The sequence below is a fragment of the Gasterosteus aculeatus genome, chromosome X (assembly GCF_964276395.1).
Source record: "Gasterosteus aculeatus chromosome X, fGasAcu3.hap1.1, whole genome shotgun sequence".
Taxonomy (NCBI): domain Eukaryota; kingdom Metazoa; phylum Chordata; class Actinopteri; order Perciformes; family Gasterosteidae; genus Gasterosteus; species Gasterosteus aculeatus.
The window spans coordinates 21,838,773-21,852,800 of NC_135698.1; the positions used below are offsets into that span (position 1 = coordinate 21,838,773).

Genomic DNA, 14,028 nt, shown 5'->3' on the forward strand with positions numbered 1-14,028 from the left:
CGTGTAAAGAGCCTGCAGTTGACACCCATTGGAAATGGAGACAATATGAGGAATGACAAATTATTTTATTTTCTTCATCCATTAACCAAGTAGTTTGCTTCTTTAGTTTAACAATGTTGACAACCAATTATTGTGTGTTTCTGCAAGAACGATGCACGACTTATTCCTAAGACATGGTTTCGGTTCAGATAAGTCAACATTTATTATGTCATGCGAAAAGGACAATAGCAACATTTTCCTTTGCAGACTGGATTTATGAAGCAAGACTAATTTACTCTTTTTATTTATACTCTTAATTATACTCCACAAGGTCAAAAGCAATTTTCTAAGAAGACATGTTTCAGTGCATTTTTTCATCCTGATCTTAAGAGAGCTTCCACTGAAAGGCCTCAAACATCGTAGGTATGTGGTATAAAAACTGGTATGAACAATCAATACGAATAGAAATTCCCCGCTTTAACTGAAAAAGGCATGCTTACACCGCAAGCTGAATTCACAGAAAATGAACACGGCATATTAACATTGGAGTCAACATGAATGTCATGTAAAGTTAAAAAGATGAATACACTGAGCATAATCAGCCTAATATAGTTCTGATGTGATTAGACAACATAAATCCATTATGTGCAGCAATATAATATCCCGAAGAGGCCATTTGCAAGTCAACACAACAGTATGTCTGCTCTTCGATACTTGCTGTCAGTAATAACCATCTGCTCCATTTCCCTTTCTGTGGTTGATCAGACTTTGTATGAGACAACACACAACAACAAAATTATATTTTTGAATAATTGATTTTGTTTAACCGTGTTTTATATGCTACCAGGGTGCCATATTTTGTCCGTGGTACTGACACACTCAACGATGTACTCACACACGTCTAACAGTAGCTGATGCATAGATCAGCAGGGATGAGCTTCCCTTTGATTTCCTAGCTGGTGGAAGTGAGACCATGGATCGAGAGCAACCTGCAGGAGCGTCTGTGCTGCTGTAATTTGTCTGCAGAGTTTTTTGGCAGTAACAAAGACATCTCGTTCTATCTCTGCAAGATGTTCTACATCCGCCTTGTTACTGGCATAACAATTCCATTTCAATGTTTTTTCCAGATTATTTAATAGCATCTGTTTCTAGGTTTACAAATCACATTGTTAGTGACGTGGTTTTTTGTCACAGCTGCAAACTTGCACATTGCCCTTTTTGCATGATATTAGTTTGCTTTGACTGCACTGTTACTGACGTTGTATAAAATGTGAGAGCACATCTGGATGTATAATATTATTCTGTGTGTATACACTGGGTGGCACTGTGCTAATGTCCTCACGGGTTTATTCAAGCGATAATGGCATTACTTGCTGAAACAGCTTGGAGGAAACCTGGACATCAGCTTCCCATCAAAACTGCTTCGGGTGAAGCCAGGCCCAAAAAGAGAATTTGCTCATTGTATCCACACCTGAAAACTGTCATATTGGGCCTGCCAAAGTTATTCCTGCCACTCTGTCATTGTGAAGGTACCTCCAAGAATATCACCCTCACCACCCCCGCTGCCACCAACGGGCCACTCAGAGTGGCAGGCAGCCACGGCATATTTACCTTTGGACCTTTGCTGAAATATAAAGGCATATTGACATATTGTGAGGACAAAGTCAGGGGATACCTGCAGGTTTCATAAAAAATAAACCCATATAGAAAACAAGATACTGGGGAGAGACAATATAAAAAACTGCTGCAGAACTTTTCAAATGAAACAAGGAAACATTGAAAATAAAAGAATGATAGATGATTGTGTGAAATTCCTTTTTTGTTCGCAATGAGAAATGACATGCATGTACAGTATATGTTAATGACTTACAGCAGTAAAGACTTTGGGAAGAAGAAAATTATTTACATTACAGATCATTTAGCTGATGCTTTTATCCAAAGCGACTTTCTGCCAGGGGAGCAGTTAAGGGTTAGGTGTCTTGCTCAGCAAAACTTTGACATGGAGCAGGCGGGGCTCAAACCTCCAACCTTTCGGTTCCTGATGCACCCTCTCTACACCATGCGCCACCGTCGACCCCGTCTATCAAGTGCAAGCGTAATTTTGCAAATCATATCCGTAAACACAAGTCTTTGCTACTGATATTGTGGCTTGGAACCCCCCCACCCCTCCCTGGCTCCGTGACGAGATTAGACTATCTCTAGTTGTGCACATGGATGACTGACTCCTTGGGGCCGGTCGCGTCTCTCACACGCCCTCACTAAATCCCAAGGTGGAAAACAAACTCATTTTCAAAAGGATTAGCTCTGAACACAAGCCACCTGACAGGCAAAAGCATCACCCGCATACACCCCCCCAGGCCATCCAGCAGGACATATCCTGGCCTCAGTGACTAACAGGGATCCCACTGTGCGTTACCTTACAGCAGCACGCACAGTGGGTGATGCCGTTCCAGCTCCTTTGAGACATCTATCGACCGCCCCGTCTCAAACATCAACCATGCTAGGATTTTTAAACGTGCCGTCTAAGCCATAAATGAATACGTGGCTGGAAAACCCAACGTCCCTCAGCACGTACTTATACGTATTTGAATGTTATTAATAGGGTGGGTTGTTTTGATGACAGCCAAAGCATCAGCAAGAAACACGGTCATTGTGTTGTTCACGGCCCCTTGTTTTATAATGGTTTACCTTTTTTTATTTTCCCTCCTGGAAGGGTTTTTTTCATTTTTGGGGGAGTTTTTCCTGTGCCGGTGGTGGGTTTAGGGACAGAGGATGTTGTATGTGTACAAACTGTAAAGCCCTCTGAGGCAAATTTGTAATTTGCGATTATGGGCTCTACAAAATAAAATGAATTGAATTGAATTTATTGATCCCCTTGGGTAAATTATGCTCTCCATTTAACCCATCCCACACAGTGGGAGAACTGTGCTGCCAGTAAAGGCACGGGAGGTTAGGTGACTTGATCAGGGGCACTTTGACTTGAGACATATAGCAGCCAGATTTCAAACCACCAACCCTGCGGTTCCCAGCATACCCTCTCTACTCCATGCGCCACCGTCGCCCTAAAGGTGTGGTGTTCTGCTGCATCGATCGGTTGCTTTGTTTGTATTGTTGCGTTTAATGCCGGCCCTCCGGTCTGCATCAAGTGGAAGTGTGCTGACTGTGTGTTTGTGTGACTGTATGTGTTAAGGATATTCATGTACAACGGCATCATGCAGAAAATTATGCCAGATAACGGGGGGGAGGTTTAGATATGTACTATCATGCAAACCAACTTTAACAGTAAATTATATTTGTTTATTAAATATTATATAATTTAGCGAAAACCTCTTAAACCATAATTTGTTTTTGGTAACCAAGCACAGCGGTATTAAAAAAAGGTAAATGTGGCCAACCACACACTGTAACCTTAACTGTATGTGGACCAAATAGATAAAACATTGTTTTCTATGCTCTACATTGCTGATTTCCTAAGATTAATCGCCATATAGGAAAATAATTACCACTGTAATTAAACTGCATACAATTTGCCCTCCTTCCCACAGGAGTCACCTCCCACACCATAAATAGAGGCCTGGCTGGGGCCAACTTCCTTTTGTATCCTGACAGGAGTGTTTCCATGTGTCTGTTTGACTTATTCCAATGTTAAGTAGAGCTTTATTTTGCTTATTCATATTACAATGTAGTTTAGTTTGTATATGACTTGATTTGTTTGTTAGGACCTAGAGACTGACGACCTAATTATGACACATGTTGTAATCTTCTTTATTTCCTTTTTTTATAGACTGTGGACATATGATGCAAGCAACAGAATAAAATGGCATTGCTGAATAAACCGCAAAGTTGATGAAACCTTGTTTCCTGTTGGTTTGTTGCTCCAGTCGAACATTAAATCCACGTCAACCACAGATCAAATCATATCAAAATTGAATTGGTTATTGGGACGTGATATCAACATTTCATGATGGAGTGAGACTTTTTTCATTGAATATAATGCATACGCTGAACACCATACACTTCACATTCTTTGCTTTGCAAAGGGATCTCCATCTGGGAACTCTTTAACAGGAGACAAATCTGTTTTCATTGGTGTGTATTTCTGTGATATTTGTATGTTATTATACAAACTGGGACCAGATGTCACGTTTGTTATTTTCAGCGTGTCGACTCACGGAAACAGTAGTCAAGCTAAAAAACACCATCCAACCTCCCATGAGGTACAAAGAAAACACTTGCAATGCAAAAGCAATCATCAATCATTTATTGCCAAAATATGTTAGACATACGAGGAATGACATTGCGGTAGGTGATAAGTGCAAGAAAATGGCATGTTCAATTTACAAATTTACCATTTAACCCTTTGGAATAAAATATAAGGCTAAATTAAAAGTAAAAAATAAACTGCACAAGTGATAACCATTCTCTACACAACTCTTAATGTGAGTGTATGTGAAAGTGACAAGTGTATGTGCATGTGGAGTGAAGGGAGTGACCGGTGGGATGTCAGAGTCAGTCTGTGGGGGACTGGGCTCTGTTGATGAGCCCGACTGCCGACGGGTTGGACCTCAGCCTCCTGCCAGCGCTCCCCAAGCCGTTGTTTTCACTGTTCATGATTATTGCACCCCCCCTCTCACTTACACACTTGCTCTCTGCCTTCAAAAAATATTTTACTGTAAAATTCGAACTTTACCTATACCTTCACGTATAGACCCGTTTACAACGTGATTCATAATACCGGTGGTAAACTTAGAAATGTGGACGTAGTTTCTTTTTAAACCTCAAAAATAATGATATAGCACACAAGAGAGGACGAAATATTAACGTATAAAAAATCACGTTGAAACATGGTCTAAACATAGACGTCTTTTCAACGTCTACAAATAGACGTTGAAACAACTTTCACTTTTAAACCATTTTTCAACATCGGGCATAGACGTCTTTTAAACGTCTTTTCAACCAAAAAATGCTCACTGGGTCACTAGTTGTTTTTAACAACTATTCGAATATAGAATATTCGATGACAGCCCTACAGGTGATGTTGGGAAACTAATAATAAATAAGCGTGAACACAATTTGTCCTCACACTGAGTGATGTGCACATTTGAGACACATGAACAATTAACACGTGTCTGCAATTACACAAGTGGATATAAAAGCATGCATAAATCGGTGCAAAGCATACTATTAAAACAATGACTGCTTTAGCACTACTAGAAGACATTGCAAATGGTGCAATAATGAGAGAGCGCATATTTAGAGACTTGCACATGAGGACAACTGGCTCATCAGCTGCTTTAGGTTCCAGAGGACAATCCTCCTCGAACTATGTGCAGAGCTGCGGGATATTTTTTCATTTAAAAATATTTTTAACTTTAACATTCATTCTTCAATTTTTTTTAAACATTTATTGCCATAATATATCAGACATACAAGGAATTTGACTTGGCGGTTGGTGCGTAACAGGACAGTACGACAAGACAACAGTGTACAAGGAATAAAATATAATGCTATGAGTTAGTAGTATAAGACTATAGGTTAATTTAAAAATGAAGGAATAAGTTAAAGTTGAAAAATTAAACATGTTTAAAAATTAAAGAGAAAAAGAATACAATCAAGGCAATTACGGGAAGCTAGCAAAGTTTCAGGTTTAAGTTGTTGTCACCGGGGGGAAGACGCCGCCGTGACATCACGGTTCCAGCTCTCAGAGTGCTGCGGTTTAACCGGGGCAGATGAGAGTGGGGGTGTCAAGGGGGCTCCGCGGGTCCACTCTAATTAATGGATAGGCAATTAATCAATCACTTATTCGAGAGGAGCAATTAAAAAACAATGCCAACATGAGATCTGACTTGCAGCGTTCTGAGTCGTGCTGCAGGTTTCACCCTATTTGTTTTCTGCCTTTTTTAAGTGCACAATGAGAAAACTGAGCGCTGTCATTTTCTCCATTCCTTCCCAATTTCCAAGTAATCCGTCAAACAATTGGCCCCACGCAAGGAAATTAATCTTCGACGTATAATTATAATATCATTAGGAGGCTGTGTATCCCTGAAAATGATGCCTAAATTATTTCATAAATCATTCCGTCCACAGTGTTGAAAATGCTGAAATGCAGATTCCACAGCGTCTCTCACCAAAGAAAGTTCACACACATTTGAACACATTTTTGGGAGTCATGAGCTACAATGCAAAGCTATGATAAGACATTCTTTTGCATATGATACAGCGGAATATACATGTGATCATAATGAACACAATGTGTCTATATTCCTCAGAAAAATGTGGTTTGAAAAAATGAACACAAATTGAGACCTTTATTTAATAAGGGTTTGTATACAAACCCTTTCAAGTACCATATGAATCATGTAATATTTCCTATTTCTTAAATTTTAACAATTTACTACAAAATTATTATTAATGTTTAATTAAGAAACAAAAAATATTTGACCATGGTTGGCCTTCATTCAAAGCCTGAAATAAATGGTCAAGGTCGATGAAACAGCCACATGTACCTTTAGCTGGAATTAATTCGTATTGAATGTACAGTGCAATGATGACAGTGGCTTAACTTCAATTACATTACATGTCATTTAGCTGACGCTTTTATCCAAAGTGACTTACAATAAATGCATTCAACCATAAGGATACAAACTCAGAGGAGCAAGAAACAAGAATGTGCGATTTTCTATTTTCGATTTGTAGCAAATTGCATTGTACTTATAACGCCACTTAAGTGCTACAATTTGTCTTTTTAGTGGAGGTAGAGTGTGAAGAGGTGTGTCTTTAGTCTGAAGATGTGAAGGCTCTCTGTGGTCCTGATGTCTTCAGAGACCTCCTTCCACCATTTAGGAGCAGGACAGCAAAGAGTGGAGATCTAGTCGAGTGTTTTGCTCTCAGTGAGGAGGAACAAGCCGTTTATCACATGCAGAGCAGAGAGGTCAGAGGTCGGGATGTCGGGTTGGACCAGGTCCTGGATGGAAGCTGGACCCCATCCATTCACAGCACGGTACGTGAGCACCATGTTTAGAACTGGATGAGCCACCGGTACCAGTGAAGAGAGCGGAGGAGTGGAGGAGTGAGGGAGAACTTAGGAAGGTTAAAGACCAGTGGAGCTGCTGCATTCTGGATGAGCTGCAGAGGTGGAATGGTGGTAGCAGGAGACCTGCAGGAGAGTTACAGTAGTCCAGGAGGGAGACGACAAGAGCCTGAATCAGTACCTCCTTCTGAGTGAGAAGAGGACGTGTTCTCCTGATGTTGTAGAGCGAGTATCTACAGGATCGTGTTGTCGCAGTGAAGTTGGGAGTCAGGGAGAGTAGGCTGTCGAGTGTCACATCTATTCTAACTTTCGTTAACGAGACTAGACGAACATGTTGGTGGTTGACGAAGTCACGATACTTTTTCCCCCTAAATTTGCACGCAACTGACAGACAACAGACAAAGTACGCCGGATATTAACGCGTCATGATGACGTCATCCACCAACCCAGCGGTGGTTCTTGTGCACCGACTACGGACAGCGACGACTATTTTACGCTGCGGCAACTTTGAACGTGGCTTCGTTAGTTTAGCTCAGCTGTCTCGGTTTAGCTGACTGTTAGCAGGCTGAAGACCCGTTTAAAGACTGTCGGACATTTCTGCTCGGTTCTCTGGCGACGGCAGGCAGCGTTTCCTCGCTGGATGAGACGCTCCGTTACAAACGCGTCTAACGTAATAAACTCATTGCAGGTTCTGAAGCCTCACGCATTTCTAACTGTAGTTCACGCGCCACATCGTGAGAAGACGTTAAACCGTCTCGGCCACCGTACGCTCGTTACTAAGCAACATAGAGGCGCGCACCCGTGACAGGTGGATCCTTTTGATAGAAGTGCGCAGTGCAGGTGAAGGACGTGGCGGCACAGAGCAGGTGGAGGAAAACCCGCAGGACACAAGAGAGGAGAACTGGTCATGAAACCAACAACTAAACAAAGAGAAAGAAAAGACTTGAATGAAAAGTGGGGGTCCAGTTTAGAATGGCTGGTTTATGATGCAGCCAAGAAAATAATGTATTGCAAGGATTGTAGGACGTTAAGGTCTCTTTAGTTGGGACAGTGGAAACAATAAAGGAGCATGAAGTGTCAAAAGCATTGCGAGTAAACAGACAAAAACAACAAAGAGTTGCATTTAGATCCCTGGTCCTCATGAAGTTGTTACACCTTTGCCAATTTGTTGAATTGCCTTGAAAATAAATGCTTTGCTATTTGTTAAAATCCAAATCCTTTCATGTAATGATGTTTCACATGTCATTTATATCAGCTCACACAAACACTTCAACCGCTTGTTCTTGGCCTCCGTCACATTTTACAACCCACTGAGACCCGCGAGTCAAAACGTTTGCCGACCCTATAGACCTGTCCTATAGGAGGGACATCTATAGGCCTGTCCTATAGGAGGGACATCTATAGGCCTGTCCTATAGGAGGGACATCTATAGGCCTGTCTTATGAGGGACATCTATAGGCCTGTCTTATGAGGGACATCTATAGGCCTGTCCTAGGAGGGACATCTAATGGACAACCAAGTACTGCAAGCTAGACTATTATGCATCTGTAGACACAACACAGGGGGTCCCTGGGCCTGAGAAGGGAAGAAAAGGAGTTTAATATGGCTATTAAATGTGATTAAAACTAAATGTGACTAAAACTAATATCCATTTTCGTCTAAAGACTAAGACTATAGCTGCCAAAATTAACACTGAAATGAACACATCAACAAGACATCCAGAATAGCCGCCCACTTCCTAGCTCCTTTCCCAATGAAGATGCACAGCCCACCTCCACAAGTGTGAAGTTTTGATGAACTTTACCCCTACCACAGGGAGATAAAAAAAACAAACGCTGGCAGTTATTATCTATTCTACAGGAGTAAGATGGTGTAATGGCTGATCTTCTTAACAAAAGTATTGCAGAATCTCGGTGTAAGCAAAGGAATGAGTTACATGCATTTTCTAGGCCTGAAAACTGCCTTTGCAGAGGTGCACCATACTTCTCTTATTTTTGGGAGAGTGGCTAAAGAGATCAGTGCTAAAACGGAAACACGAGTAGGTACATTCACACAGTGTGAGGGAAAAATGGTTTTAGTTTTTTTTACGTTGAATCATGTGAACATGCTCTCAATCATTTTTCCTCTTTAAAACTCAAAGCTGATAAAGGTACTGGACACAGCTAAGCGCTAAGGGGACAACCAGCCTTGGTAAACTACAAATAAGATTAACATGACTGCACGTTTAAGGTGCGTGATTGATCCACTGATTAATGGATCTCCACCAGATGCATATTTATGCTCAGAATGTTTTGGTGTGATGACTGTCCGCCTATGCACCTGCAGCCCAGGCATGGATATTACATAAATACCACATCTAGCAAACAGTCTCAATTCACAGCTCTGATCTAAAGATTTACACATTCACACATGGCAGCATTTCACCAGTTTTATGTAGAAGCAGAAAAACGATTAAAATTGCAAACAAAACTGCAATCTACCAACATATGCGCTTCATTGTGAGCATCTTTGGGTCGACTGTTCGATGATTCATTTTGCAGCTTCGTAACAGCTGCTTCTATCTGCATAACATGCTCTGTCCCCCCCATAAATGATGCTACACTGTATCTGATGGCCAGATGCTACTCTGACGTTACACGGTCCCAGAATACACACAGATCTTCACTTTGGACCGTCCGCCAGCAACAAGGTCAACAATACCTCCTGCTTTGGGCGGACCATCACCAATGGAAATGGCCTCTCGTTGAATAAGACAATCCTGCTCTTTGTCTTCGGCACAGTGTTAATTTTGGCAGCTATTTTTGATTTAGTCTTAGTCTTTAGACAAAAAAATGCTTATTAGTTTTAGTCACATTTAGTCATTTTAATCCTTCTTTGTTTTAGTTTAACTCAGAACATTTTAGTGTAGTTTTCAGCGATGAAAACTAGACTAAAATGTAATTAGTTTTGTCTAGTTTTAGTCACATTTAATAGCCATATTAAACTCCTTTTCTTCCCTTCTCAGGCCCAGGGACCCCCTGTGTTGTGTCTACAGATGCATAATAGTCTAGCTTGCAGTACTTGGTTGTCCATTAGATGTCCCCCCTAGGACAGGTCTATAGATGTCCCTCCTAGGACAGGCCTATAGATGTCCCTCCTATAGGACAGGTCTATAGGTGTCGGCAAACGGTTTGACTCGCGGCCACAATGGGTTGTAAAATGTGACGGAGGAGCCGGGCCAACAATAAATGGTTGAAGTGTTTGTGTGAGCTGATATAAATGACATGTGAAACATCATTACATGAAAGGATTTGGATTTGAACAAATAGCAAAGCATTTATTTGCAAGGCAATTTAACAAATTGGCAAAGGTGTAACAACTTCATGAGGACCAGGGATCTAAATGCAACTCTTTGTTGTCTTTGTCTGTTTACTCGCAATGCTTTTGACACTTCATGCTCCTTTATTGTTTCCACTGTCCCAACTAAAGAGACCTTAACGTCCTACAATCCTTGCAATACATTATTTTCTTGGCTTCAGAACCTGCAATAACTTTATTATGTTAGACGTGTTTGGAGAAGCCTGTGACGGAGCGTCTCATCATCCAGCCGAGGAAACGCTGCCTGCCGTCGCCAGAGAACAGAGCAGAAAGCTCCGCTAAACAGGCAGCTAAACCGAGACAGCTGAGCTAAACTAACGAAGCCACATTCAAAGCCCCCGAAGCGTAAAATAGTCGTCTCGGTCCGTAGTCGGTGCACAAGAACCACTGCTGGACCGATGTGATGCGAGCGTTCTGGGTTGGTGGATGACGTCATCATGGCGCGTTAATATCCGCCGTACTTTGTCTGTCTGTCTGTCAGCTGCGTGCAAATTTAGGGGGAAAAAGTATCGTGACTTCGTCAACCACCAACATGTTCGTCTCGTCTCGTTAACGAAAGTTAGAATAGATTTAGTCATAGTTTTTATTTTAAGATCGTTTTCGTCACGTCTTAGTCTCGTCTTAGTCATGGAAAAAAGGTTTGTTAACGAAAAATTTTCATCATAGTTTTCGTCGACGAAATTAACACTGCTTCGGCATAAACAATCACTAATGCTGCGGCACATAAAGCACCGCCTTCCTCTTTAATAATGACTTGGTGGCACGGAGTCCCTGGACGTTTACATTTAGTATTCCCCCACCGATGCTTAAGGAAAGATTTGTAGCCCTGCGACCTGATACTATATTCACCACGTGGCATCAGAGGCAAAGCAGTCTAATTTATACCCGGAGACGTTTAATCCACAAATGGATTGAGGGGTGGTCCAATGAAAAGAACAGAGGGAAGAGGCAAACTCTAGAGCAGCAGATGGTGTGAAATGACTTGGGATGTTGGTGTGAAGTAACTTGAGATTTAGTGCAACAATTAAAATAAATGCTGGCAAAAGCAGTCAAGCTTAAGCATGAATGGGATAAAGTGCAATAGAATGGCATTTTTGGGTCTTGAGATTAATGGAAAATATGAATTTATGATTCTGTAAAACGTCCTGACTGGCTGAGGCTCAGAAGTACAAACTGAAGAATGATGATAGTAACTTAATAACATGCTGACGCTTCTTTCAGTTGGCCTCTATCAGTGGTTGGAAATTACGTTTTCAATTTCATATAAGTGAGGGGAAAAAATAACGACAATTTAAGGGGGTTTAAATGCTAATGAATAGAGTGTGTAGCTCTGGCTGTATATCTCAAAATGTGTAGCTGTTACAATATGCAACAGACTAAGTCAAAATGTTTGGGAACATTTGGTTGTAACTGTGAAATAAAATGATTGGGAGGAAAAGTACTGACATGAAGTTGAGCATGAATTTCAAGGTCTTAAGATTGGAGCACTGCTGACTGCATAGTAAGTTGAGCCCCCACCCCCCCTCCATCTCAATAGCCTTATCTGTGATGTGAACTGATGAACTCCTGAAAAACTCCCTCTGTTGTACCCGTATGGATCGCCTGGCAAGGGGAGGGGCTCTGCCAGTTTCTCTCCTTGTGGGAGATAAGCCTCATCTGTCAGCTTGAGTACCGCATTAAAGAGGTGCAGCCTCAGCCATTGTGGGGCGACTAGCCTACGAGACGGGCTTTCTCAGTCATTCTGACCAGTTTTATAATATACACAAGCCACCCAGACATACATACTGTTTTCAGCCACGAAGAGGTATTATGATGCAGCTGGATGTTCGCTACAAAACCAGCCCGGAATTGAATAGCAGGATTCGGCAGAAGCAGAAGGGGGGTGGGGAGGCTACTGGATTCAAGATCTGGGATAAACACCTGGAATTAAAGATTGGAGTACAGATACACAGTGTATGTGTGTGTTTTGTTTCACCCTCAAAGTGGCATCGAGGAACGCAAAGACTGCAGCCCACCCGGCCGAGCAAATGAGCTGAATTTGAAGCTTTTGAGACGCTTCATCAATCTGGGGCATCGTGTGGGAGAAAATGTTGATCTGCAGAGGCTTATTGACTTCAAAGTGTCAGTGCTGAAAAGACTGTAAATACTGACCGAGAGGCCAACTCACAGGGAGCTCTCCCGTCATACGGGGGGGCAGGCGGTTAGCCAAAACCCCCGTATCCTCATTTACCCACTGCTCAATTGAAGCTTCAATTATTCAGCGAGATGCAAGCAGAGAACTCCAAAGAGGAACCTGTTTTAGCACCAACAGGGGTCTGATGTGCATTTCTCATGGTATTCCACGGACCAAAAAGCATGCATTAAGCATGTTCATATCACACGGCTGCCGAGGACATTTTGCCTGACGGAAGTGTTTCAAACTTGCTTGGACTTCCTGGTCTGCTCCTGTTTGATATAACATTGCATTCCACCAGAACAGACACAACAGAAAGGGAGCGAGGAAAACCAGCCACACATATTGCAACCGTGGGCTCACGCGGGGTGGGGGGGTTATACATCAAAGCCCGGAGGGCAGGCAAAAAATCCCGAGAGACATTTTTGCATTCTCTTCTCCGTCCTTGAAAAAAAAGCTGCACGGCTAACGTCCGACTGGAGAGCCTGAGAAGAGTAATTGGAAATTCACCCCCCCACTCATCAGTGAGTCATAGAGTATTTTTGTTATATTTTTTTTACAAAGTGGTTACAGATGAGTCTTGTGATACAGCCAGGCAAGAAAAAGCGCCAACATGGCACTGGCAATACCAGGACCTGTGGCTAAAACAGCCAGAAGAAATCGCTCATGTCTTTAGCTTGCTAGCTAGCCGTTGTGGCTAGCCTTCACTTGCCTGCGTGGCCGACTCATGCGCAGACATCTGTATAGGTCACAGCCTTATTTCTGCGGAATTTTCTAGTTGGTCAAAGTGTCACTTCCTTCCATATTTAAACTAAAACTCAACAATCAGGAATGTGTCTTTAAAGAGCGGATGTATGTTAACGACAGAGTGTTTGCTTATGGAGGTGCCTGTAGTCCTGTATTAACTAACCCAGAGATGGAGTGACAGTCTGCAAAGGGTTCCACCCTGCGTTCCTCCAAAGCTCACTCATTTTCTGGACAGTATATTATGCATTGTGACGGTTTACTTTTTTGGGCCCATTCAGGCTCCAGTCAAAACGCACGTTATTTATTTCATGCTTGTTTGCTAATGTGACATTTTGAGGTTGCCCTTCTTCTTTAATTAAACCAGATAGTGCACACAGGCAATCTATCAGGGTTAATTGGCTGATTGATTAATTGACAAATAGCTCCAGTTTGAATTGCGGTACCGTGCTTGACGCTTGACGGAGTGAGATAATCCAAGAGAATAAAACCCCAAGTGGAGATGTTTTTTTTTCATCTCTACATGAATGTTACCTTTTACTTTCTTTCAATGATTAATCCTTTTTATATTATTAGTGTCTAAGCCATGTAGCTGGGACAGCGAATATTAGTTTCTTTTATATGCAAAAAGCTGACCCTGATATGACCATTACATGTAATTTAGCTGACGCTTTTAGCCAAAGCGACTTACAATAAGTGCAGTCATAGCGGTACAAACTCAACAAGAACAAGAAAGTTAAATTTC

General features: G+C 41.8%; 1 protein-coding gene across 1 annotated transcript in view; it reads right to left on the reverse strand.

Moving 5' to 3' along the window:
- Positions 1-14,028, reverse strand: part of lingo1a (leucine rich repeat and Ig domain containing 1a) — a 92,709-nt gene that overhangs the window by 58,424 nt on the left and 20,257 nt on the right. The window lies entirely within an intron of this gene.